The sequence below is a fragment of the Panthera leo genome, chromosome B3 (assembly GCF_018350215.1).
Source record: "Panthera leo isolate Ple1 chromosome B3, P.leo_Ple1_pat1.1, whole genome shotgun sequence".
Lineage (NCBI taxonomy): Eukaryota > Metazoa > Chordata > Mammalia > Carnivora > Felidae > Panthera > Panthera leo.
Genome location: NC_056684.1, coordinates 111,754,786 through 111,780,264, shown reverse-complemented (window position 1 = coordinate 111,780,264; position 25,479 = coordinate 111,754,786). Strand labels below are relative to the sequence as shown.

General features: G+C 41.2%; 1 long non-coding RNA gene across 1 annotated transcript in view; it reads left to right on the top strand.

Annotated features, from left to right (window-relative positions):
* Positions 1-19,079: 19,079 nt before the first annotated feature.
* The window catches only part of LOC122221369, a 79,578-nt gene continuing 73,178 nt past the window's right edge, over positions 19,080-25,479 (top strand). The window contains exon 1 of the long non-coding RNA XR_006203171.1: positions 19,080-19,149. This is a non-coding gene — a long non-coding RNA (uncharacterized LOC122221369). The remainder of the gene's footprint in view (positions 19,150-25,479) is intronic.

The window sequence follows — 25,479 nt, the reverse complement described above, 5'->3', positions numbered from 1 at the left end:
GCAGAGAGAGAGGGAGACACAGAATCCGAAGCAGACCTCTGGCTCTGAGCTGTCAGCACAGAGCCTGATGCGGGGCTCTAACCCACAAACCGAGAGATCATGACCTGAGCTGAAGTCGGACACTTAACCGACTGAGCCACCCAGGCACCCCGAGTTCATCTTTTAATTTAGAACACAGGGCACTGAGATGTACCAGTAAGAAGAAGTATCTTTGATTAAATATTTAGTTCTTGTGCTTAGTGGTTTATATTCATTTTTGTTTGTTTGTTTGTTTGTTTTAATCATTATAACAACTTCAGAGTTGTTACAGCATAATTATTCCCATTTGACAGTTAGGAAAACTGAGCCTCAGGGAAATGAAGAATCTAGCCCAAGGTCAGGTGGTTCATAAAGTCCAGAGCAGAAATAAAAACTCAGGTCCCAGTGACTCTAAAGGCAATATCCTTAAAGACAGCACACACATGTCTCCTAAAGAAGAGATGTTGAGCAAACAACTCAGGGCAAAAAAACAGACATTCCCTGTTTTGTGAATGGCTGTGTCTTTGTACCTTCCCACATGATCTGGTGAGAAACTGCATTACCTCTTATTTCTGTGCATCAGCAAGGTGAATGCATCCCACTCGTCTCAATTTACAGAGCAAATGCTGTGGCACGGGTTCAATGGAAATGTTCTCCCTTGTGTTCCAATCTATTGCTGATGTGACAAGGACGGAATTTGTCAGAGCAGCTCCTAATTAAATAGCTCATAGCTTCGTTAAGAAGATGTGGCTGGATGTGGGACTCACCAGGCAAGTGTTGACATCACAGTTGGCACTAATTGGTCCTTTGGCTGGCAGCCTTGGCACAACAGAGGGACTGGACACTGAGGGGAGGGCAGGGATACCGGGCTTGCTGAAAACACTTTTGAGGCTGACTCAAAGACCATCATTATTGGTCAGGAATGGAATCGTCTTAGGCACTAGGAGTGAGCTTGTCACTTTGGCTTTTCTCCTTCAGAGAGTCAGGATCCTTCTAGACCCAAGGTACTTCTACTGCAGTTGACTTGCATGCATACATACACACTGGCTCATGCGTGTGTGAACTCAGAGACTGTGGCAGAACATAACATAGTACCCTGTTGAGGGTGTTTCTGTTACGGAAGCAGGATTAACCTATTGAGTTAATCTTCTTCCTTTTGGAATATGAAAAACATTCAGAGGACCAGGCCATGGAGTTTTCTGTATAAGAATAAAAATGAATTCTTGCACATGTACCTTACTAGCCAAAGACATGAGTACCCATGTATTCAGCCCCAGTTTCCATGGCAGAAGTTCTATGTTGGTTTTTCACTGTACTGTGGGTCCTTCCTGGCTCAGCAGGGATTCAAGGTACTGGCCCAGTACCATGTGGGCCACCTTGAGACCACAAAATACTGACACAAACGACAAGTCTTCAAAACAGATTCAGAAATCTGTTCAATGTCAGGATTATGGGTCTGTCACTGATTTGTCTTCATACTTTGTTCCTTGAGGTCCTGAAAGAAAAAAAAAACTAAATGTTTTGATTTCACAAGGGTCATTTACTGTTTTCTCAATTTTTTAGATGATGAAGCTGAGGCTGACAGAACATGAAGGACTTATGTGAGATCTTACAGCTGGTAAGAGGAAGGGCAATGACATGTTTCCATTATTTTGGCCCTAATTTTAATCCTTTTATGCTATGGGACTTCCCTTACAACATTTTTTTCTCCTTCTCACTTGTTTTCCTGCAGACTTCACCTTGATAGGCTGCATATACTTTCAGCATTATCTTCCTTGTCACCACATAATTTTGGTCAAATTCCCAAATGTTCTTTATATGTTTGATATCATACACATACCCTACAAAAACACATGGTAATTAAAAAAAAACCCAGTTGAACAGTGGTTAACCTGATCCCCAGATACCACACCATCTGATTTCTGGCAGAGACTGCAAGAATCTTGTGTCTGTTCCTCCTTCCCTGTGAGCCAGAAGGAAGGCATTGTGGCTGCCATTTCAACCATCCACCTACAGAAGGTCTGAAATGGATTAGACTTCAGGACTGATGTGTGTCCTATGGAATGAGGGGGTGCATACTGAGCATTTGTAAGATTATAGAAATAGTGTGACAGTTCATTTACGTATTGGTTTTGACTAGTTGTTCATCTATAATCTGGTTACTGAGTAATGCATTTTCGAAAATGTTCATTTCTTTTTCAATCTCCCTGTACATCTTACATTCAAACCTGCCTTCTGGCCCCAGTGAAATTCCATCAAAGGAAAGGAAGCATATTAGTTTTTTCTTTTTTCTTTTTCTTTTCTTTCTTTCTTTTTTTTTGGTGGCCCTTGAAGCAATACTTTAAAATTTGGAATCTTAGGCAGTTGTAAAAATGTTTTTATTGTGTGAAGCTCTTTTATCTATGGACTTAATAAGTTGTTATGTTTCCTAGAAGGGCGTTATCACACTCTTTAAATATTGTCTGGGTTGCTTGAATTCTGGAATGCGTGTATTCTGGCTTCCTAATCTGCTCCAGGCAGCCTAACTCCATTTCCCTGAGTATTTTATGGCAGAACTATCTTGCCTTTTGGTCACTGGGGGCTCTGGCCTCGTCATGGTTCTTCCTGAGACCCTCCAATTGGCTGAGCTGAGACTCTCCCTCCCAGGTGGCTAGCTCAGGGTGTGATCATTCATTCTCAGGGGTCTGTCTGAGACCTCTGCTTTGGATTTGTCCGTCTGAGCACCACGTGGGTGAGATTTCTCTACCTTCTGACTCAGAGAGAAACATCATCAAGTGGATCTGCTCTGAGAACGAACAAGATTCATTCAATGAGCTCACTGACCTTTAACACTCTATCAGCCAGGGACCAAGGGCTTCTGAATTGCAGCCTCTCCTCATTTTATTCTCTAGGACTATCATCTTCATGTCTCAGGTTAGAGTGACTATAGCTTCTCTAAAAGGAACATTTGGTCCACCTGCTTCCTTTCTATTCAGGAGGGGCAGGCTCTTTGTCTTTCAGGAGTGCCATCGTGGGTAGGCAAGGACATTTCCATGGCCTACCTGGGACACACTGTGTAGCACAGTGGGCTGCAGAAATAGCTTTGAGCTTCTGATTTCGACACAAATGCAGAAGGGCAGTTATACACGGGATTTCTAGCTCAGGGAAAGGAAAGGAAAATACTTTCTGTTTTAAAGGGAAAGATAACATGCTTTATTATTTGAAGAGCATTAAATGTTATGTGTGTGTGTGTGCATGTGTGTGTGTGTGTGTGTGTGTGTGCCTCAAACAATAGTTGTTCTTTTTAAAAGGTTCTTTTTATTCGTCTATTCAACAGATATTTAATGTGCTCCTTGTATTTCTTTAACAATAATAACAAAATTTATAAAACCCTTCTTGGTGCAAGTATCTTACTTGATCCCCTCAAAGATTCTGTGAAGAAGGTATTATCAATCCCATTTAACAAATGAGGCAAGAGAATCTTAAGAGGTTAAAGAAAATGAAAAGCAAAGAGCTAATAAGTGTTATGGTGGATATCAAAAAAGAGATAATCCATGCCTTAGAATTCTAGAATGTTAGAATGAGGAGACTTAGACATCTCCCATACAACCATCTCATGTTATAGAAAAGCTGGAGAGGTTTGATCACTTGCCCAAGGCCCTTCATGACTAGAGGCACCAACCCCCAGCTCTCATCCCACTGTGCCTTCCACTCTTTGCTGCCTTCCTCCAGGAGTTAGAATATTGTAGGGATGACACAGCTCACCCCCAACCCCCAGCATTGTAACAGTGAAAGCAGGCATGTGCTTAATGTAGAAATGAGGGCACATCTTCAGATGGAAAGTTCCATGGGTGCTGAGAGAAGGAGGAGATCTTTGGGAGCTGGTGGTGTTCCAGGAAGGCCTGATAGAGCCAGAGACACTTTGTCCAAACCCAAAGTGGGTGGAAGATCTGAATATTTAGGGAGAGAAGAGAACAGGTCTTCTCAAGACCAGTCTGAACAAAAGCTTCAAGTTTCAGGGAGGGATAAAGAGGAGACGTGCTTGGTTGGCAGAGGATTCATATAAGGGAAAAATAGGAGGCAGGTTATTTTGAGGTTTGCATGCCAGGTGTAACAGGGACAGAATGAAGGCAGCGGGAGCAGGTTCTGGAAATAATCTGGATGTGAAATGTTGAGGTCCTAGGCAAGAGTGATGGACATGGGAGGATGGAGAAAGGGCCTTTTCATGTGGTGACAAAATTTAGGGCATTTCAGGGAGAAATATACATTTGGGTAAATAGGCAGATGCTGGGAGGAGGAGGTTGAGGTAGGAGTAAAGAGCTGTCTTAGGGAAGCAGAAATGATTTGGTTCAACTTTGGGGTCGGAGTCAGGTGCAAGGCCACAGGGCTGAATGCAGCTGATTTGCACCTTATTGATTTTCCTGAGCAGACCATTTTCACCTCATCGATTTTCTCCATTTTTTGGTCTGTGTTTTCTTGTTGGTTAGAGGTCACTTTGTTCCCTTTAGATTCATTTTTGGCCTCTTGCGACTTCCTCTTGTTAGTGTGTACAGCTCCAATCATGACAGCCAGCTATTGACCAAATGTGACATTTCCACTTTTGACAGTTTCAATGTGGGGAGACAAGTTGAGGGTGTAATCAAGAAGCTGAACTTACAGAAGAGCTTGGGCTTAGCTCAGCCCTCCTGATAGAGGTGTCACCATGGGTAGTAGCATAGAGACACTGGGATTACAGGAAGACAATGCTGTCCACATGTTGAATGCTTGGGTGGACCATTATGGGCAGGCAGGACAGTGACTAGCATTGTGTGCTCACATTGCTTTCTCATTCCCAAAGTTAGAACTGAGCCAAGCTTATTGAAGACAGCTGTGAAATGACCCTGGACAAGCTTACTGCATTATCCTAGGTTCAAGTTTCATCCTCTGTAAAGTAAAAAGTTGGTATTGATGCATGATTCCTATATCTGGCTCTTCCCACTTGTTAAAATCCTATCATCCTGCCCCAACCGGTTCAGATTCAGTAGGTCTAGGGTGGAGCTTAGGAGTCAGTATGTCTAACAAATGCTTTAAGTGATTCTAACAAATGGATCTAAGGCCTGATGTTTGTAGATTTCTGGTCTCTGTGTCCCCTGAGATCCTTCTGGTTTTATTTGTTTGCCTTTTTTCTTTGGGTTCAGGAGGGTCTTTAGAATGCACCATCTTCCCTTTCAGTGAGGACCTCCTAATTCCCCATTCTTCATGTAAACAAAGCCTTCTTTCCTCTTATATAAAACATGCTTTTCTACCCTAATAAGAATATAATACAATGTATCACCCATCCTGGCACTATATATATTTAAGTCAAATTTCTGTGAAACGACAGTGTTTGGTTCCAGTTAAAGGAATTCCAAGCACCAACAATCAGGTAGGGAAAACAACTTAGAGAGTTTGGGATGAGACAGGGTCTTCCTAAGAGAGACTCTATATAAGGGCAGCCCAAAATTTTGGCTCCATTTTATTTCCCTGACTTTCCCAGGAAGAAGACAGGAGAGCACAGCCGATTTAATTTCTTCATACCTATAGATTTTATGCCTCTTGCCAGTTCCTAAGTTTAAATAATCTCTAAACAGTACAAATGCTTTGGCCCTATGGAAAGCTTCCCTGGAGAATTTCTTCCCTAGGAATAATGATAATGGATGATAATGGCATTAGCTATCCTTATTGAGAGCTTACTATGGTCTATATACCCTGTGCTAAGTACTTTCATATATCATCTCCATTTAAGTTTCACAAAAACTGAGATAGACACAGTTGCTACTCTCCACTTGATAGATGAGCAAATGAAGTTCAGAGAGATTAAGTAATATACCCACAATTACGTAGCTAGTGAGCAGTGGAGTAAGTATTGAGTCTTGCTCTCTAGGTCCTTACGCCTGAGGGCTAAATTGTCACACTGTGTTGCTTACACCTTGTGATCTGATAGAGAAAGGGAAAGAGCAGGGCATGAGGAGCAGTAGGCCCTAGATTTGGATTCCCAGATATCAGCCTATATTTCGCGGCCTTTCTTTGTATATACATCTCAAGTCAAAGCAAATATAGGTATTTCCCATTAGGTGGGAAGGAATGTGACAACCAAAAATAGTTTTCCTACTATGTGTATTAACTTCAGGTGAATTGTAAAGCTTTTGCCTGTATTTGCATGTGCAATGGATGCATAGAAGCTCACTGACACTCCTCCCAACCTGGTGTCCCAAGTTTCTAGTTAAACTCTGTTGGGGACCCTTATTTCACAAATTTTAGTCTAATACCACTATGGTTACAGAACATATTTTGTATGACTTATCTTCCTTAAAATTTGTTAAGGTTTGTTTTGTGGTCCAGAACATGGTCCGTCTTAGTGAATAGTCTATGTTAATTTGAAAAGAATGTTTTCTACTTTTGTTAAGTGAAGCATTCTAGAAATGCCAATTAGCTTAAGCTGGTTGACAGTGCTGGTTCTTACTGATTTTTCTATCTTCTTATTTTATTAATCACTGATAGAGGAGTGTTGAAGCCTCCAATTATAATTGTGAGTTTATTTCTTCCTTCAGTTTGACTATTTTTTGCTTATAGTTGGTCTTGCTTTTTTGTACAATTGGCCAATGTCTGCATTTTAATTGGTGAATTTAGACCATTTCTAATTAGTGTGGCTACTGATACCATTGCTTTATTTTTTTTTTTCATGAAATTTATTGTCAAATTGGTTTCCATACAACACCCAGTGCTCATCCCAAAAGGTGCCCTCCTCAATACCCATCACCCACCCTCCCCTCCCTCTCACCCCCCATCAACCCTCAGTTTGTTCTCAGTTTTTAACAGTCTCTTATGCTTTGGCTCTCTCCCACTCTAACCTCTTTTTTTTTTCCTTCCCCTCCCCCATGGGTTTCTGTTACGTTTCTCAGGATCCACATAAGAGTGAAACCATATGATACCGTTGCTTTAAAATCTACCATCTAGATAGTTAGTTGTTTTCAATTTTTTCCATCTGTTTAAAAAACTTTTCCTCTCTGGGGTGTCTGGGTAGCTCAGTCAGTTGAGCATCTGACTCTTGATTTTGGCTCAGGTCACTATCCCAAGGTCATGGGATCAAGCCCTATATCGGGTTCTGCACTGAGCATGGAGCCTGCTTAAGAGTCTCTCTCTCTCTCTCTCTCTCTCTCTCTAAAATGAAAAAAAAATTCCTTTTTTTTTACCTTGGGAATTAAATATATTCTATGATTCCATTTTATCACTACCATTGGCTTATTCTCTATACATTTCCTTTCTAATTTTTTAGTGACTGCCAATATATTTGCAATGTATAGCTTAATACACCTGTATTTACTTAGAGCCCTTCTTCAAATAACATTATAACTTAAACAGTATATTCCCAATATACTATTTTCTTTCATTTTCTAGGTGCTATTTTTGTTGTATATTTTATTTTGCACATGATATAAACACAATGCATTGGTACTCTTTATGTTAGACAATCCGCTGCTTTTAGAGCCATTAAAAATAAGAAAAAATGAATTTTATCTTTACATTCATTTATTCCATTTCAAGTACTTGTCATTTCTTTGTGTGGATCCGTGTTTCTGTCTAGTACCATATTGCCTGAAAATTTTCCATTGATGTTTCTGATAGTGCAGTCCTACCGGCAATGAATTCTCCTAGTTTTTATTTTTTTGCGAAAGTATTTCTTCTTCATTTTTGAAAGATGTTTTTGCTGTTATTTTGCTGTTTTTTTTTTCCTTTTAGCACTTTAAATATGTCACTCCATTGTCTTCTAGTTTACTTGGTTTCTGACAAGAAGTCTCCTGTAAACCTTATCTTTGTTCCCTTGTATATAATGTATCTTTTTCCCCTGGCTCTCTTAAAGATTTTAAAAATTTGTCTTGTGTTTTAAGCATTTTTAATATGATATATCTAGTTGTTCTCTCTCTCTTTTTTTTTAGAAGGTGACCATTTAGATAGCAGACAACATAGTATGATCTGTAAATTTTTTTTTGTGCCTGGAATGAGCACATCTTTCCTTCTGCTAATTAATTGGGTTGGGTTTTGTTGTTGCCATGGTTAGCCGCAGTGCACTATGGGTTTAAAATGCCTGTGGCATTGCCTGGTGTTTAGAATGGGGGCTAGTTTGTCAGAAGGTTTTTCTTAACGTTTTCTCCATCCTCAGGTTTTAATATTCTCTTTGAGATGTGCCCCTCTCCACATTTGTATAAGTCTCTCATCAATATTCGGTTGTTATTTGTCATTTGCTGCTTGTTAGCCTAGTCATGGGAAGTGGTGGGGAGTGGAGAGGTGTTCCTTGTCCACTTAATTGGACAGTCTCACACAGGTCTTATATTCCTGGGCCCCAGGACCAGGGTGCTTTCAGTGCTTCTGCCCCTCCCAGAGGTAGTTCTGGCTCAGCAGGTATTCCCACCTCACCCTGGAATAGAGGGTTCTTTTCTGTTTTCCTCCTTCAGCTGTAGTTGGTTTTCTTCCATGCCCTAAGGGTGATAGTGTGTGTAGCTCGCCCACTAACCCACTAATGGTTTAAAGCTTTTGTTCTGTTGGGGGGAGAGAGAGCAGTAGGATCTGGGTTAGGTTTCTTGTATTTCCTGCAGAAGCTGCCATTTCCTTCCTATATGCCTGTAGCACAAGGGTCCCTTTCTTAGGATGCATGCTGGACTTTTCTATGAATGCCCAGTGAGATCTATGAAGAAGAAACTGCAAGTGGGCATGAATTTCCTGTAGATCCACTTCCTTCAATGGGTTCTAAATACTTTTGCTAGCTCATCCTTGGCCTCTGCCAGCTTGCTGACAGTTTTACTAAGTTCTTCAATCTCCAGCAGCCCGAAGTAAGCAAGAGCTCATGACTCATCTCTCCTTGCAGGTGCCTGTTCCTCAAGTTTTAGGTTAGTTGGTAGTCCTATCACCTGAACTCCTTAATGGTCTCAAGAAAAGTGTTGCATGTGCTATTTGTCTGGCCTTGTAAAATGATTTTTTGTAAGTGTAGGAGGATTTCTCTTTCTAGCTTTCCCCATCTGATGCAGAGACTGGAAGTCTTACCCAGCCCTCTCTGCTTTTGCACATGTTGCCACTCTGTCTGAGGTCCCCTTCCTTTGCCTTCACGACCTCCTACCTGTCTCCGTGACCTCATGTCCTCATCTTCTCAGGAGACAGGAGAAGGTTTACATAGAGATTAAACCATTAAATTACTTTGTGGATTCATAAACAAAAATCAGGATTTATTGTCAAAAGACCTAGAATTTGAGTCTCACCTTCGTCCTCAGCAGATCCCTTGTATTTGAGCCTCAGTTTCCTTATTTGTAAAGTAGGGATGCCAATATCTGCCTAATCTCCTTTGCCAGGTGAGATAGGGTGTGTGGCAATACCCAAAACACTTTCATTTATTTTTTTTAAGTTTATTTTGAGAGAGAGAAAGAGAGAGAGAGCAAGTGGGGGACGGGCAGAGAGAGAGAGAGAGAAAGGGAGAGAGAGAGAGAGAGAGAGAGAGAGAGTCCCAAGCATGGATCATGTGAAATCATGACCTGACCTGAAATCAAGAGTCAGACACTCAGCTAACTGAGCCACCCAGGCACCCCTGACACACTTTTAAAGGTCACTTCCTGCCCATCAACCCAGCAGTGGGCCTGTCCTGAAGAAGTGCTCACTCTTCCTAGCAACTGAAGAGGTTTGTGGCCCCAGGGGAGTGGGCTTGGTCTTGGGTCAGAGCGATATCTCTAGGGGGAAAAAACTGCCCTCAACCAGCAGCCACAAAGTAGAAAAGGTTGAAACAAAATGCTGGCCTGGTCCCAGAAACCCCCTTATTTTCTTATTTTATTTACAAAACTTGTTGTCAAATACTAAGGAAAATAAATTGATTTCCATCTTTACTGATGTGTTAAAATTGCTGCAACACCTCATATTACCAAATAGATTTACTGTATAAATTGGAACATAGTTGGTACTTCAGGCAGATCACAAATCTACTTTGGCAAGAGAATATCACTCACAGTCCATTGGTTACAAAAATTAGTTAATTCAAGACAAACATTACATTCTCTGATTCCTGGCACAAATCCCTCCAAATCCTCCATGCATTTCTGCTATTGAGCTAAAAGATATATATCCATCAGGTCACTTGATTCTCTGCAGAACTGATTTAGATGGTACTTATGCTAGTGCATCCACCAAGAAGAGATAGATCTCATTTATTAAATCTGCCAGGCGGGAACTTAAATGATGGGATTTAGTAATATTGCACTAATCTGTTGCCTTTATTTACTGCTCCCTGTCTTACTGATGTAAATCTTCTCATGGAGAATGTCTTCTAATTCATTCAGTTTGACTCTCCTCCTGAGGAGCAGGGGTGGCTCATTGTCAGGCATATCCTCATGAGAACTAGTACTTTTGAATACTTATGTGCAGTGGACAATGTAAGCGTTCCACCTGACCCCCTAGAATAACTTTGTAACAATGGTGTGTGTGTGTGTGTGTGTGTGTGTGTGTGTGTGTGTGTGCTTGTGCATGCATTGGGGAGGGAGGAACATGATATATTGAACCAGATACTGTTAAATGTTTTATAGGTGTATTTCATTTCATCTTCACACCAATATGAGGTAGATCCTATTATCATTTCTTTTAAAAAATTTTTTTCTTAGCATGTATTCATTTTTGAGAGACAGAGACAGAGCATGAAGGGGAGAGAGGCAGAGAGAGAAGGAGACAAAGAATCCTAAGCAGGCTCTGGGCTCTGAACTGTCAGCACAGAGCCCAAGGCAGGGCTTGAACCCACAAACCATGAGATCATGACCTGAGCTGAGGTTGGACACTTAACCAACTGAACCACCCAGGCGCCCCATACTATTATCAGTTCTGAGGAAGCTTGCTTAAGGAACTTGCCAAAGATCATGGCGTGGCTCCAGAGCCCCTGCTTTTGACATTTCTGCCATTGTGGCTGGGAGGATAATGACCACAGCAGATGGCCGATGGCTGGTGGATGGTCAGCCTTGGTGCATGTGGTTTTCTCACTCTTCTTTGCCATTGTTTTTGAGTCCTGTCTGACCTGAAGCATTACCTTCCAACCCTCTTTAAAAAATTATGACATGATAGTCTTTGTTGCAACTTATCTGAAGATCCTGTTCAAGTTCCATTTTAGATCTGCCAGGATCTGATCTTTACTATTTGGCATACACCAACACAGGTTTTCTTTTATTCCGCAGAGTTATTACAGCTAAAGTTTTTGCTATTGGTCAGGAAATACCATATCTCCCAATAAAGAGGAAAGTTAAAAGACAACTGGGAGCTGCCAGTACAAGTTTTTCCTCTGGATAGTATGTTCAGAGAAAATAGCATGTAGTAGTATCTCTAGTGAGCTAAAAGGGTGACTTCCTGAACAAGTAAAAGGAGACTGTGCTAGGTGCAAAAGAGAAGGAAAAAAATGAACTTGGTAATGATTGAAACAGGAAAAGAGGACAACCAAGCACAAAAATGAAAGCCAGATACCAAATTTCCCAGCACTGCTTATAGCTGGAGGTGATCACGTGAGCTATTCCTGGCCAGTAAGATGCAAGGGAAAGTCTGCTTTGGTATCTGAAAATGCTCTGCTTTCCTGATAAGAGGTACAGGCAGGAGAGGAGAGCTTACTTATGGCCTTCTTCTCTCCTTGAACTTGCCTACGATGCCTGGAGTATGGCTGTCACCTTGTGACCAAGAGGCACATGAGGAGGAAAAGCTAACAATGCTACCATTGGTGGAACAGAAACAGAAGGAATCCAGATCCTCAATAGCACTGTTGAGCCACTGAAATAAGATCAGCAACAGCCCATCTCAAACCTTCTTGTCCGATGAGAAAAATAAAACCCCATTTGTTTACCAAAAAAGTACTATGATATTTCTTATGTCAAAAAGTGAAGAAATTAGCAAAAAAAATCACTTACAGAAACTAATAACTGATTCAAAGGGCTGTGGTTAGCTAGTGGGAGAATCTGAAGAATCCTGTCAGTTAGTTATACAACTAGGTTTCTTTCTTTTCCTTCCCTTCTTCCTTCCCTCCTTCCTCCCTCCCTCCTTTCTTCCTTCCTTGCTTCCTTCTTTCCTTCCTTCTTTCCTTTATTCCTTCCTCTTTCTTTCTTTCTTTCTTTCTTTCTTTCTTTCTCATTATTTTTTCATTTGAGTACTGTTGGCACACAACATCACATTAGTTTTGGGTGTACAACGTAGTTATTTAACTTCTCTATACCTTATGCTATGCTCACAAATGTAGCTACCATCTGTCACCATACAACGCTTTTACAATATCATTGACTATATTCCCAGTGTTGTGCTTTTAACTCCCATGACTTATTCATTCCATAACTGGAAGTCTTTTCACCTATTCTGCCCATCCCCCCACTGGCAGCCATCAATTTGTTCTCTGTATTTATAGATTTGATTGAATAGCAAGATTCCATGTTAAACTTCGCTTTTGTTTCTGCAACTACAAATTGAAAGTCTCAAACAAGTCATTCCTTACTCTTCCAGGGATCAGTAAAAAACCGACAAGATGAGCTCTTGGAAGCATTATCTCTGGATTTTCTGCAGTGCACAGTGGGAGCTCTCCACTGCTTTGCTGAGAGGCAGATCTCAGCTTAATTTTCAGAAATTGGCTTGGAAAGCACTACCCTGTGCATAGCTCCCTCATTGCACACTGGAGTCTGCATTAGAATTTGCTGTTATGCGTCTGTTGCCTACTGCATCACAAACTCCTGGAGGAGCTGTGTCTAATCCATACTTGTATCCCAGGAGATTCGCACAGTGCCTGGCACATAGGTGGTGCTTGTATCAGTCAGGGAACTGGCAGAAAGCAATTGGTGCTCCCAGATAGAAATAACTCCAAGTTTACTAAAATGATTATTTACAAAGGTGTGAGTAGGAGGTAGGAAACCAGAAGATATAGTGTAGCACCCTGAGTTAAGAAGCTGTGGGGAGTCATTACCACCCCAAGTCTGAAGGTGAGAGAGGGACAGTTGACACCGGGGACACCAAAATCTGTGTGAACAGCCATTTTAATCTAGGGCTGCAGCCTGCCCATGGCAACCCCTTAGAGAGGGAGCCAGGAAATCAGTTCTCTGATCTTACTCTCCTCCCTCCTTCATCTCCTGCAGGTGCTCCCCAGTGACTGAAACCACCTGCACGCAAGGGCGCACTGTTGGTGCAGCCTATATACATTTGGCCTCCTGGAGTTCACAGCAGGTGGACAAAGGTAGAGAGTCCATCTGTGGAGGTGAAAGGAAGATTTCCAGCATAGCACTCAATAAATGTGTGTTGACTGAGTGACTGTCATGTTCATACAGCATGTTCCCTGAGGGAGTGAGCCTTAGGGTACGCATGTTTCTCCTTCTCCCCTCCCCCCTCTCCTTTGCTCCCATTCTCTTTCTATTTGCCTCTTTTTCACTCACTCACTCACTCACTCAATAAATGTGTGTTACTTGCTGTATGCTAAACACCAGGTCTCGAGAGCAACAGACACCATTGTTAGAAATAACACATTGGGGTAAGGTTGTGATAGTATTTTGATGCTACTTGGTCAGGGAACCCAGGAGTGTCCATACTCTGCTGACTGAGCTACCCTTCCCTGAAAAGTTTCTGAAGGAAATAAACATTTGGGGAATGGATGCAAAGCAAGATGCCATTGTTGGCCAAGACCAGGAAACTGTGCTGGACCATGTGGAGGGCACTCTCTTGCCTCACTGGGAAGCCCTAAGTAGCTTAAGCCAGAGCAGGTAAAGACATTTGCTCTCTTCTCACATCTCCAACTTCAAATCTTAGACCTAATCATCCTGATTAGAACAAAAGCTGCTTTTGCCTTAATTCTCCCTATCCTCATATTCAGTTTGTTTTCTGCTTAGGGATTTTTCTTTCTTTATCTCTCAGAAGTTTTAGTGCTGCTTCTAGGTTATCGTGCTTCTTCCTATACAAGATCATCTGCTGGAAGAATAGAGGATTTTCTGTGTTTACAGTGTGAAGATAGCAAGACCTTCTGATTCTAGCTATCACAACCTCCCTCATCTCTTGGCTGATACCTGAAATTCCATCATCATTGCTCATTTCTTTGACTTGACTTTGCTATGAAGGCAGTGCCAGCCAGAAGAAAGACAAGGAGGTATTGAGGGATAAAAACATAAGGCTAAGAGCATGGGGACAGCCTATGCCAAGACAATTTTACTGAGAGTTGGCTCGCCTTCTGATCTGTCTGAGTTTCTGTTTAGTGACTGAGTTTCTGTTGGTTTACTCAAGAGACACCCTCCCTTTCTGCCTGCCTTCCTTCCTTCCTTCCTTCCTTCCTTCCTTCCTTCCTATCTTCATTCATTTCTTCCTTTTTCCTTTTCTTTTTATAGTTCTCTGTTTTAAAACTGAAGTATAGATTTGTGTAGTCACTGCTACAATTAGAATATGGACCAGCTTTGTCACCCCCAAAACTCCTTTATGCTATCCCTTTATAGTCACACTCTCCCCTCTCGCTGCCCCTGGGAACCACTGACCTGTTCTCCATCACTATCATTTTGTCTTGTCAGGAGTGACATCTAAATGGAGTCATATAGTGTGTGACCTTTTGTGACTGGCTTTTTTCACCCAGCATAATGCCTTTGGAATCATCCAAGTTTCTGTGTATTATACCACCTGCTCTTGATCTCCTGTGTATTGGATCAACACCACTGTGCCTGCAATCTAGAGACTGGAATGTTATACTGTCTGTTGTTCAGCTCTTACTATAAGCCTGTGTTCTTTTTAGGCTCACTTATTTGCAAGGAACAAAGACCCATTCAACCTCACCCAAGAAAAATAGAGTTTATTATAAGAATTGAGGGCTCTCCCAGGAATTCAAAAATAAGATTCTCATCATGACCAGGTCTGGAAATGGGAGGTGGTTTTGGATCCAGGGCAGCCTTTGGGGAAAGTCCATGATCACAGTCCCTCTTTCAGGAGTTGCATGGTCTCTCTGTGTAGATGTGCTTTGTCCTTACTCTTTACCAGCTAGCTTTCCCTGAATACATATGCTATCTACTTCCTTCCTGCTCAGCCTTAGTACTTAGCCATCACGTTCTCTCCCACTCCTGCCCTTAGAACATTCCTGATTCCAAATGGGGCTTTGTATCCAAATTCCTGGGGAACAATCTGCTTGGTTCTGCTTATCTTTTAAGCCAGGTCTCACAAGTGTCTGGCCATCTGATGAAATGCCTGCCCTGTTCTAAGCACCTGTGTTTAGTGCAGTGAGGTGCAGCAGATTCTTTAGAAGAGGGAGAGTTGGAGAGTGAGACAGATCATGAGTGAGCCCTCTAGTATTTCCCATTAAGAAAGTAGTCTTTATGAAGGAATGTTGACAAGTCCCTTAATTTCTTCAGATGTTCTGTTTGTCATTCTTTGATCAGAACAGACCATAGGAAAGATGCAATCAGACCATCTTGCTTGACTTTCAGCAGGCTGCTTTCCCTGAGCTGTGCTTTGTTACCCTGCTGGCTTTGACTAAGAGAAATTACAAGAGCCACAATGAAGTTGTGACTGCATTTTAGGTTGGTGAGGACATTATCCATGCGGTGCTTCTAATATGATGCTTCATGTGAGAAATAGATTTTAGTGAAAAATTTAAGGACACACTTTATTTCCTCTAAGGAATTGGCATACTTCCTTCCTCCTGAACAAAAAAACATGGGTAACTCATCACATCTCCCTCTGCGTTGGTGCCCAGAAAACTCAGTTCTCAGTAAATCAAGGTTTGGCTACAGTGGCTGCCCAGCTCCTGATGGTCTCCATCTTTGTGTTCCTGGCCTGTGTCCTATTCTTATTCTTCTTGATCCTGAATGTTAAATATGCATCTGTTTCCTGTGAGCCACTTCATAATATTTCAAAGATTAGTATAAACAAACAGACAAAAAAAAAAACATGCTGGAGAGAGCAATGGGGCTTAGTTCCAAGACCCAGGCTCCTGTCTTGACTGTTCCATTAGGTCTCTGGGTCTCTGGGGCTTAGTTTCAAGACCCAGGCTTCTGTCTTGACCATCCCATTAGGTCTCTTCCTAAGAGCTAATGATAATAGTCACAGACTTCTCAAGCTGTGAAAAACCTAGGCACTCACAAAATAGCATATACTGAGCATTATATCAAGAGTTATAAGAACATACCTGCATAATCTCATTTAATCTTCACATACCAAAGGAAATTGATATTGAAGAAAGTTACTTAAAACTCACTAATACCAGACACAAAAAGAAAATGGTAACTATGTGAGGTGATTGGTATGCTAATTAGTTGGATTGTGGTATTTCACAATGCATACATATAACAAATCGTCAAGTTGTACACATTGAATGTATACAGTTTTTAATTGTCAATTATACCTTAATAAAGCTGGGAAAACAAAAACAAAAACAAAAAAAGCCAAACCAAACCAAAACTAAAGCTCACTAAGCATCACTTCTCTCATTTGTTAAAAGGAGAAATAATACCTTCCCTCTAAGGGTCTGATAAAGGTTAAATGGCATGAAAGATATATAATACCTAACACATGTGTGATACATAGTAGGCACTTAAAAATATTAGCAACCTTTCCTACCTTGTCCAAATGTACACCACCAGGGGCCTCTCCTATCATCTTTGGTGAACTTCCTATCCTACATGTGATGTTGGATGTTGATTTAATCCAATCTAAATGTCTCTTTAGAGCTTTGGTTCTCTTGTCTACAAGTGCTTAACTTATTTGACTATGTCCAGGGCAGCAGTGATGCTTAACCTCCCTTGCCCAGTTGCAAGCATAGAATGATTAAAAAAAAAAAAAAAAGAATGATAATTCCTGGCAAGTCATTTTGGATGATAAAAATGAGGTTTTACCTGTGGAAATTTGTAACAGCCACCTTTGGGTCTGGGAATTAATTAAGGAAAGGTTTGTTTTCTGAAAAAAATGTAGAGTTGGCCCTGATGGACCATTTGTTTTTCTTTGGAGGGCTAGGAGTTGGGAAGGGGTTGTCATGGAGCAACTTTGGAGTCATTGTTGCTGACCTGGTCTCCCTGAAGGAGCTCACCCACGCTCCTCTAACAGGAACTGCTCCTTGTACTGTGGGCCAGTTGGGAGCCATTAAGCTTGGCTGTGCCTTTATAATCTTTATTATAATCTATCATGGGGCCCATAAGTATTTAACCAAAGAGACTGCTCTTGAGCTCCAGTGACACAGAACAGGTCAATAGCAGGTCAACTGTTTTATAAAGCCACAGGGGCTGCTTAACACAGTGGCACTTGACAAGGCATCATTGCCAGACAGATGTGAAATGGACACTGTGATCCTCTGCTCAGAGCTCAGCACAGGGAGCCAATTAGATACTAGGGCCACCCTCATCTCACCTCCATCTGCAACCCCTTGAAGGAAACACTGATGTTGTCATTAAAAGACCAAAAGAGAATATTTGTGCAGAACCTATGAGATCTCACTTACCTTTCACATCCCTTTAATAGACTGTGGCTTCTAGGAATGATGTTTTCTCATTATTAATAATTTCCTGGACATTATTGCAAACCAAACTGTCCTTGAGACCAGACTGATAGGAAGAATTAGGATATCACATCTTGAGTTTCCACCCAGATGATTTAGAATTAAAGGTCTCTTTCAAATGTTTTTTCTGACCTTCATCTCAGACATTGGATGACTAAGAATCTGCTAGCACAGGGGGTTTTATTCTCTAGCTCCTGACCTTGACTTCAAATTTCGAATTACACAGGAAACCAGAATTTTTATACCTGAGAGGCTCCAGGAAAGGCTAGTGATTGGAAATATCCTGTGGAAGGCTCCAGGGTCATAGAACTCCAATCCAGCCCCACGGAGCTCCTGTCTCACCTGCTTAAACTTGAACTAGAGGGGGAAATCCTTTTTGGGGGAGAATGTTTTTGAGCAATAGACTGGAAGCCCTTGTCTTCAATTCCCTCCCCAAATTTTCATTTCTTATATAAATTTAGACAATTTCTCTTGGGCAGCCAGCCTTGGGAAAGCAGATACAACTTCTGCCTCCCTTCACATAAGCCCTTTCTGAAACACCTTTATGTGAAGACTCGGGACACATTTGTATTAATTGCCTCCCTGCAAAGAAGGGGCAGAAGAGCCAGAGATGTAGTTAATTGTAGCCCCGTCCCTCCCAGACAATGACACTATTGTCCAGAATCTCCAGGGCCTTCAGTATCTTCCCAACTAGACTGTCTTCATCCTTTGTGTTTCCCCCTTTCAGGAAACCAGATGTCCTGAGCTTAGCAGAACCTGCAATTCTATCTGACACCTTGATGCCTTCCTTTCCTTTGGAACTTTCCTTTCCAGCAGCAGCTAGAAGCCTCCCCAAGGAGGGTGGGTGCTGAGCAAGTGAGAAAGGGAGAGAGGGGATGAGAACTCCTGGTCCAGGGGAAAAGATGCCAAAGGGGAAAGAGAAAGTCAAACCAGAGCCAAAATGAACCACAAAAAAAAAAGTGTGTACATATTTGAGGAATATAGTAAAGCTGTTTTTATAATTATCATGTGAATTTATAATTTAAATCTAAGTTTTAATCATTTTTGACTGTGTCATATAGTAAGAAATAAATTTTGTTGTGACTTAGTTTACATACCCAGTTTTACAAACAACATTCACCATCGGTTCAATGCCTGCTGACATTTTTTTCTGTCCTGTCCCACTCCATTTTTTCCTACCAAACCCCACCTTACTCCATTCAAACCTTTTCCATTCCATTTCATTTTTTAGAAAAAGAGGGAATGTTGGCTACCCACTAAATTAATTTCATGATCCATTAATAAGTCATAACTGGCAATTAAAAAATAGTGATTTGTTAAAATTCATGGATGTAGACTTCTGTGTTCCTAGACTTTCAGAACTGTAGACCATCCATTCTAGTGTAACTTCATTTTCCAAGTGAAGACACTGAGCCATAAAGAAGTTGTAATTCATCCTTGATTATACAGCTGGTTGATGGTAGAACCTGTATTCTTTCAGAATTCACATTGTGATGCAAGAGGGAGCACAGGGTGGGACAAAGAGGCCAGGGCTGGAATTTGTAGACATGTTTTGTTCAGAACTCTGTGACCTTGAGAAAATTACTTAAAACAAATTGGCCACAGTTCTCATAAAACGTGCTGCTGTGAGGACCAAATAGGTAAAACATGGGAGAGGGTTTGTAAGTAGATGACATCCAAAGGTATGGAATAACTATTTTCCAGCCTTTTTGCATCTGAAAGGGCAGGTATATCTGAATTTCAAGAGCCCTGGCTTTGGGACTGGAAAGAAAAAGTCTATGTGGGAATTGGCCTCTCTCTTTTCATCATCTACAGACTCCCAGCCCCCCTACTTTGCCTTCTCTTTTTTAATGATTTTTCTTCTTGGTTTTATCTTCTCATTTCCTGATGTTTCTTCTTGGTTTTATCGTGTCATGTGATGATGTTCACAACTAAGATCTTTGTCAATGTGTCTTGGTTTTGGGGTCTTCCTAAATAATTCAAGGTCAATGCATGGTTAGAAATAAACAGTCCATATGGGGTGATAAACATACTCACAAGTGTCTTTGCAGTTCTGTAGCAGCCACTGGACTGGTGTCTCTCTAAGTGTGGGAAATGGAAAGGGGCAGATTAGCCATCTGGAAATTCATCTGAGATGTTCCATCTGTGTCTTAAGAGAATGTGACATTACATAAAGAGAATTAGTAGGAATGAGTAAGACATGTGGGTCTGCTGGTCCCAAGGTAGATGCATATTGCCCCTGGGGCTTTCAGATACTTGAGATTTTCTCTGATATGGAGGTAAGCAGGTGTGAATGGTCTCACACCAGGAGAAGCCCTTCTTTCTTGTGGAGACTTCAGATGGCATCTTGTTCACAGGTGACTTTGTCGGGAAACAGTTTCAGTTGGCATCAACCCCTGTGAGGCATTTGGCTTGGATGTTCAGGTTCTTCAGGGGTGAGCTATCTCAGGAGACCCAAGGAGGGTTGTGATGTGTTGTGGGCTATCCTGGCAGCTCCCCAGATTTGGACTACCCTAAGTGCTCTCAGAAGCACAGTTGAGCTTGGTCTGGCCTCATGGTCACCTTGGGGCCATTTCTCTGCACTGCTTTGGAAGAGGTTCAAGGGATTGGGGTTCACTCCTCTAGGGACCTTGATATGTCTTAGAACCATAAGAGAACTTTGCCTGCAGAACATTTGCATAAATCCATCTGCTTATTCTTCCTGTTCCATATTTGAAAGATATGGCAAGGATAAGGCTCATTTTGTTTTTTTCTCCTATCAACATAAATTCTACTCAAATATCTGGTTCAGTTTCTTTAGTAATTTATGCATTCTCAGCTCAGTGATTTTCTGCAGAAGCAGCCTTTTATGAGAAACTAGAATTTTCCTGGGGAGAAAATTGCCTTCTCTGTCACTGTAGTCTATATTTGGTGCATAACCACCTGTGTGACATGACCTGAGTTTTCACACTTAAAATGAAGAAGCTGTACCTAGAGAGGACATCTTGTGGTGGTTAAGAGCACAGATTTTGAGAGCCAGGCTGCTTGAGTTTTGATCTCTACTTCACTTACCGGGGGTATGACCATGGGAAAATTACTTAACCTGTGTTTCAAATTTTTTCATCTATAAATTGGTGATGGTAATAATAGTATCTATGTCATGAAAATGGTGTAAGTTAATGCAGTGCCCAGTTATAGTAACCGCTATCTGAGATTTAGTGGTTTTCTCAGACAATCTCTAAGGTTCTTTGTACTTTTAAAAGGGGGTGATAAGAGTATAATAGTGCCATTTTACATGGCATTAACTCTTGTTTATAAGACCTGTCTCCATATATTAGCCTCTGCATGAGGAAATTGAGGCAGAAAAGAGGACTTAAGGACATACTTTAAAAAATTTTTTTAATTTCATATTTTTCTTGAAGTTTATTTATTTATTTTGGGGGGGGGAGAGAGAGAGAGAGAGAGAGAGAGAGAGAGAGAGAGAGAGAATGCACACACACACACACACAAGCAAGGGAGGAGCAGAGAGAGAAAGAGAATCCCAAGCACTGACAGTGCAGAGCCCAATGCAGGGCTCGATCTCATGAACCGTGAGATCATGACCTGAGCTGAAACTAAGAGTCAGACAGACGTTTAACCAACTGAGCCTCCCAGGGCATACTTTTTAAGGGAAACAGATGAGTCTAAAGCTGAGCCTTCTGACTTTGCTTTGGCACTTTCCTTACATGACATCATTCAACTGGGTATTGATGTTTCCCTCTTAAATGGTTCTCCTCTTGATACCTCTTATTGTATTAAGACAATGCCACCATTTTCCAAAGTACTGGTTACCACCAGAGATCTCAAAGCATCCAAAACTTTTCCTGCCCCTTTCTATTTTAATTAAGATAACACTAGCTGCTATAAGAGATAAACTAAAAACTCAGTGGCTTAACACAATAGCAATTTATTTTTCACTCATGTAAAGTACACTATCAGTGTTTTCAGTTCTCAGTTGGTAGAGAACTGAGAACCACATGGTTATTCAAGGACACAGGCTTCTTCAAGAATATCTCCTTCCTCTTCCAGGACCTTGGAATTCTCCTTCTGGGTGGTAGATGAGGCAAAAGATCATGAAGGTTTTTCACCTGCTTTGAGACCTAAGCAACATGCCATCATTTCCTTTTACATTTGAATGGCAAAAACTACTTGTGTGGCCCCATCTAGGCATAAGGTGTGTAGAGAAATGCAGTACCTGGCTGGGCAGTTGCTTCTTGACAATACCTTAGGGAAACATAAATTTTTGGCCATCAGCTAGTCATTTGGCCACACTTATTCATCCCACTTTCAATCACTTGGCGGATCATGCCTATTCTCTCTCTAAGTTTTCTCTTGTATTGGTTCTCTACTTCCATTTCCATTGCCACCACCCTAATTCAGTCCCTTCTAATCTCATCCTAAGATACTATCACCCTTAAGTGATTTCCTTGCTTCTATTTTCCACATTTCCCCATGTCTCCCACATGCCACAGCCAGATTAATCATCCTGAACTACTTTTTCAGAATGTCATTTTCTTTTTCTAAAACATTTCTTAATGTTTGTTTAATTTTGAGAGAGAGACAGAGTGTGAGTGGGGGAGGGGAAGAGAGAGAGGGAGACACAGAATCCAAAGCAGGCTCCAGGCTCTGAGCTATCAGCACAGAGCCCGATGCAGGACTCAAACTCACAAACTGTTAAATCATGACCTGAGCTGAAGTCGGACGCTCAACCAACTGAGCCACCCAGGTGCCCCCAGAATGTCATTTTCATAGGCTCCATTCAGCAACAACTCAACATTGATGGGGCTCCTATTCACACTGTGATAGGCACTGAAGGGACCCAGAAATGAATAATATCTTGTCCCTGCATTTAAGCTGCTTATAATGAGCTATGGACTAGGACAGGGAAGAAGTTCTGGGATGGAAGTACCAATAAACTGTTCTATGTGTATAGAGGAGGGAAATATTAATTTCTTAGAAAGGAAAAACAATTCTAGTTGGGAATTATTAAGGAAAGTGTTGAAGCACAAGACTTGGGAGAATATAACGAGAGTATATGTAGTTTCTGAAAGAGCTCAAATCTTTGGGCCACGGTGAATTTCATTCCAGGAAGCTGAGAAGATATAGCTATAACTGCTGAGTAATTGGCTGACTTTTTAAGGCATGGTAGTGATTTGGAAAGGTGCTGAGGGATTGAAGATAGGTAGACTTCTGAATTAAAAAAAAAGAAGGTAGGAAGTTCTATATTCTGTAGTCTAGTGAGTTTGATATCTATATCTTAAAAAAATTTTAAACTTATTAGTAAGTAGATGAGATGAACCTGGGTTTGCTCTGAACAAATCATCTTAGATTGGTCTTGTTTTTTCCTCTTTTAACAGTCATTAGATGGGACACCTGGGTGGCTCAGTCGGTTGAGCGACCGACTTCAGCTCACGTCATGATCTCATAGTTTGTGAGTTTGAGCCCTGCATCGGGCTCTGTGCTGACAGCTCAGAGCCTGGAGTCTGCTTCAGATTCTGTGTCTCCCTCTCTCTCTGCCCCTCCCACGCTCATGCTCTGTCTCTCTCTGTCTCAGAAATAAATAAACGTTAAAAAAATAAAAAAAAACCCCAGTCATTAGAGATGAAGATCAATGGTAGATAGAGGTTCAGTTTATCTGTAGTTCAGCTAGCATTTTGATCAGTTTGAACAAAATTCTTATGGAGAAGTTGGAACAGTGTGGTCTGGATGATGGTATGGTTTGGTGTATTAAGTTATTAAATGAATTCACTTAAATTTGAAAAAAGGTTTATAAAGATGTTCCAGGAACCTGTTATTGCTCTCACCTTTCCTTTAAAAAATCACTGATTTTGGTGGAAGACTTGATGCTCAAATTTGTGGTTGATATGAATTTGGGCACTAAGCTGGTATCTTTAAAGTAGTGAATTTTTTAAATTCCCTGGCTACTTTTCTAAACTTGAGTTTGGAATGAAAAAAGACAAATGAGATATGGTCCTCCGTGTGATAAATCTCCTCTGTATATGTTTATCCCCTCAAGAAAAGATAGAAGCTAAGAGTTTCTAATTATATTTCAGCTCAGAATTGTTCATGTATTAAAAGTTAACTTTGTACCAGTCAGTACCACTCAGCCAGAAGGATGTTCTTACTTATTACATTTAAAAAAGAAGTGACCAAATAGAAACTAGATCCTAAATCCTCTGCCTGAGTTTTAGAGGAAATAAGTTAATGAATTATACTGTCCTGTATACTTCCCCAGTCCCTACTCTGCTCCTACTTCTGAAGAAATAGCCTTGGGGAAAAGGATCAGTGAGAGGTTGTCTGTGCTCTGATGAACAGAAGTTTGGAAATTCTGCATAAATGTGTGAGCCCTGAGCTCTAACTGGAAGTGTTGTGGTTGTGTCTGAAGGCCCAACTCTACTCCCGTGGGTACTCCAGAATGAAAGTCAAGGGGCCTGCTAAGTTGAACCATGGTTTAGATGGAGTGATTAAAGTCATAACACCATAGCCCACTGCATAGCAAGGAGAAGGGCACTGGAGCATCTTCTACTCTTGGGACACAGGTGAAGGAATATGGGGTAGGTCCATGCTCCTAATAAGTGGGCTTCTTTTTTTTTTTTTTTATAAATGCCCAGTGCTAAAGAGTGCTTACTTCTGTTGAGTCATGAAAGGGGCTATCTTCTGAGTCAGCAAGACCTATATCTGAAAATGTTGAAACAGAAGCTACATGGCCCCTTGCTAGTCATGTTGTAGAGGGCATTCCTAAGCAGGGCAGAGAGCAGGGAGGCTTTAGGAGGAGAATCCTTGGAACATTTCTTTGAGTACTGAAAATATCCAAACTCTCAAGTTACCAGTTATAGCCTCCACTGTCTGGTTAGGAGCTAACTTCAGCATCAGAAATATCTGTGTTTTACTCCAGCTCTGCCACTTAATTTTGAAACACTGAACAAGTTAGTTCACCTTTCTGTGCCTCAGCTTTTTACCTATAAAATGGGGGATATAATATTAGTCTATCAATAGTTAACTCCTCAAAAGACAGCTAAAAACTCCATTGATCAAGCACAGCTCAGTTTACTAAATTCAGTAAAGGTGGGATCACCATTTTCCAAAGTCTGTAGTGTCTCAGATGGAATAAGTCAGAAGAAGATATGTACAGGGTTTTAGAGCCTGGACTGTAGGACTGTAAGTGGGTCTTGAAGAGCGGAAGAGGTTGGAATTTCAGTTTAGAACAACAGCTCTGGATTAGTGGGCACTGAGGCAGAGGTCCCAAAGTGAGCTCTTTTAGGGACTTCACAGTCTTATCTTCCAGGAGTAAGTATTTCAGGAACAAGTAGCTCAACTATTTTTGCCTGGTCCTACTATTGTTTCTAGGGATAGGAAAGTTTCCATTAATATTTACCTCATAAGGTTGTTATGAAGATTCAATAAAATAATGGACAAAAGTACATAAAGTGCAAAAATAAAATCCAGCAGCGGCTCAGCAAATTTGGTCAATATTAATGATTGTTGTCCATTCCCTTACACTTCCGATGTTACTGTGGCCAAAGGAAACCCCACCTTTATATGTCAATATCTTTATAAATATCATCCTGTCATCCTGGAATTTCCTCTCTCAACTTCCGCTGTTCTAGAGAAATACAAAACTTCAAAACTTCTCAACATCCTTTTCTCCACGCTGCCCTCCCAGACCTCTCCTAATAGGAAGGATTTTGTCTTCTGAACTGCATGTGTTCATTTGGAGCTCTTTCTGATACTCATTTGCATTCTGCTTTCTACCTGTGATAGTTATGTGCATTTAGATATAATGTCTCCTGTTAGACCCTAAAATCATGCTTTTGCCCCCAGATAGGCACCTCTTCCACCCCGAGTGCTCAGCCCGGAGTCTTGTCTGTTCTCTAGATGCTTGCTGATTTAATAAACATAATTTAGGGGTGCCTGGGTGGCTCAGTTAAGCGTCTGACTTCAGCTCAGGCCAT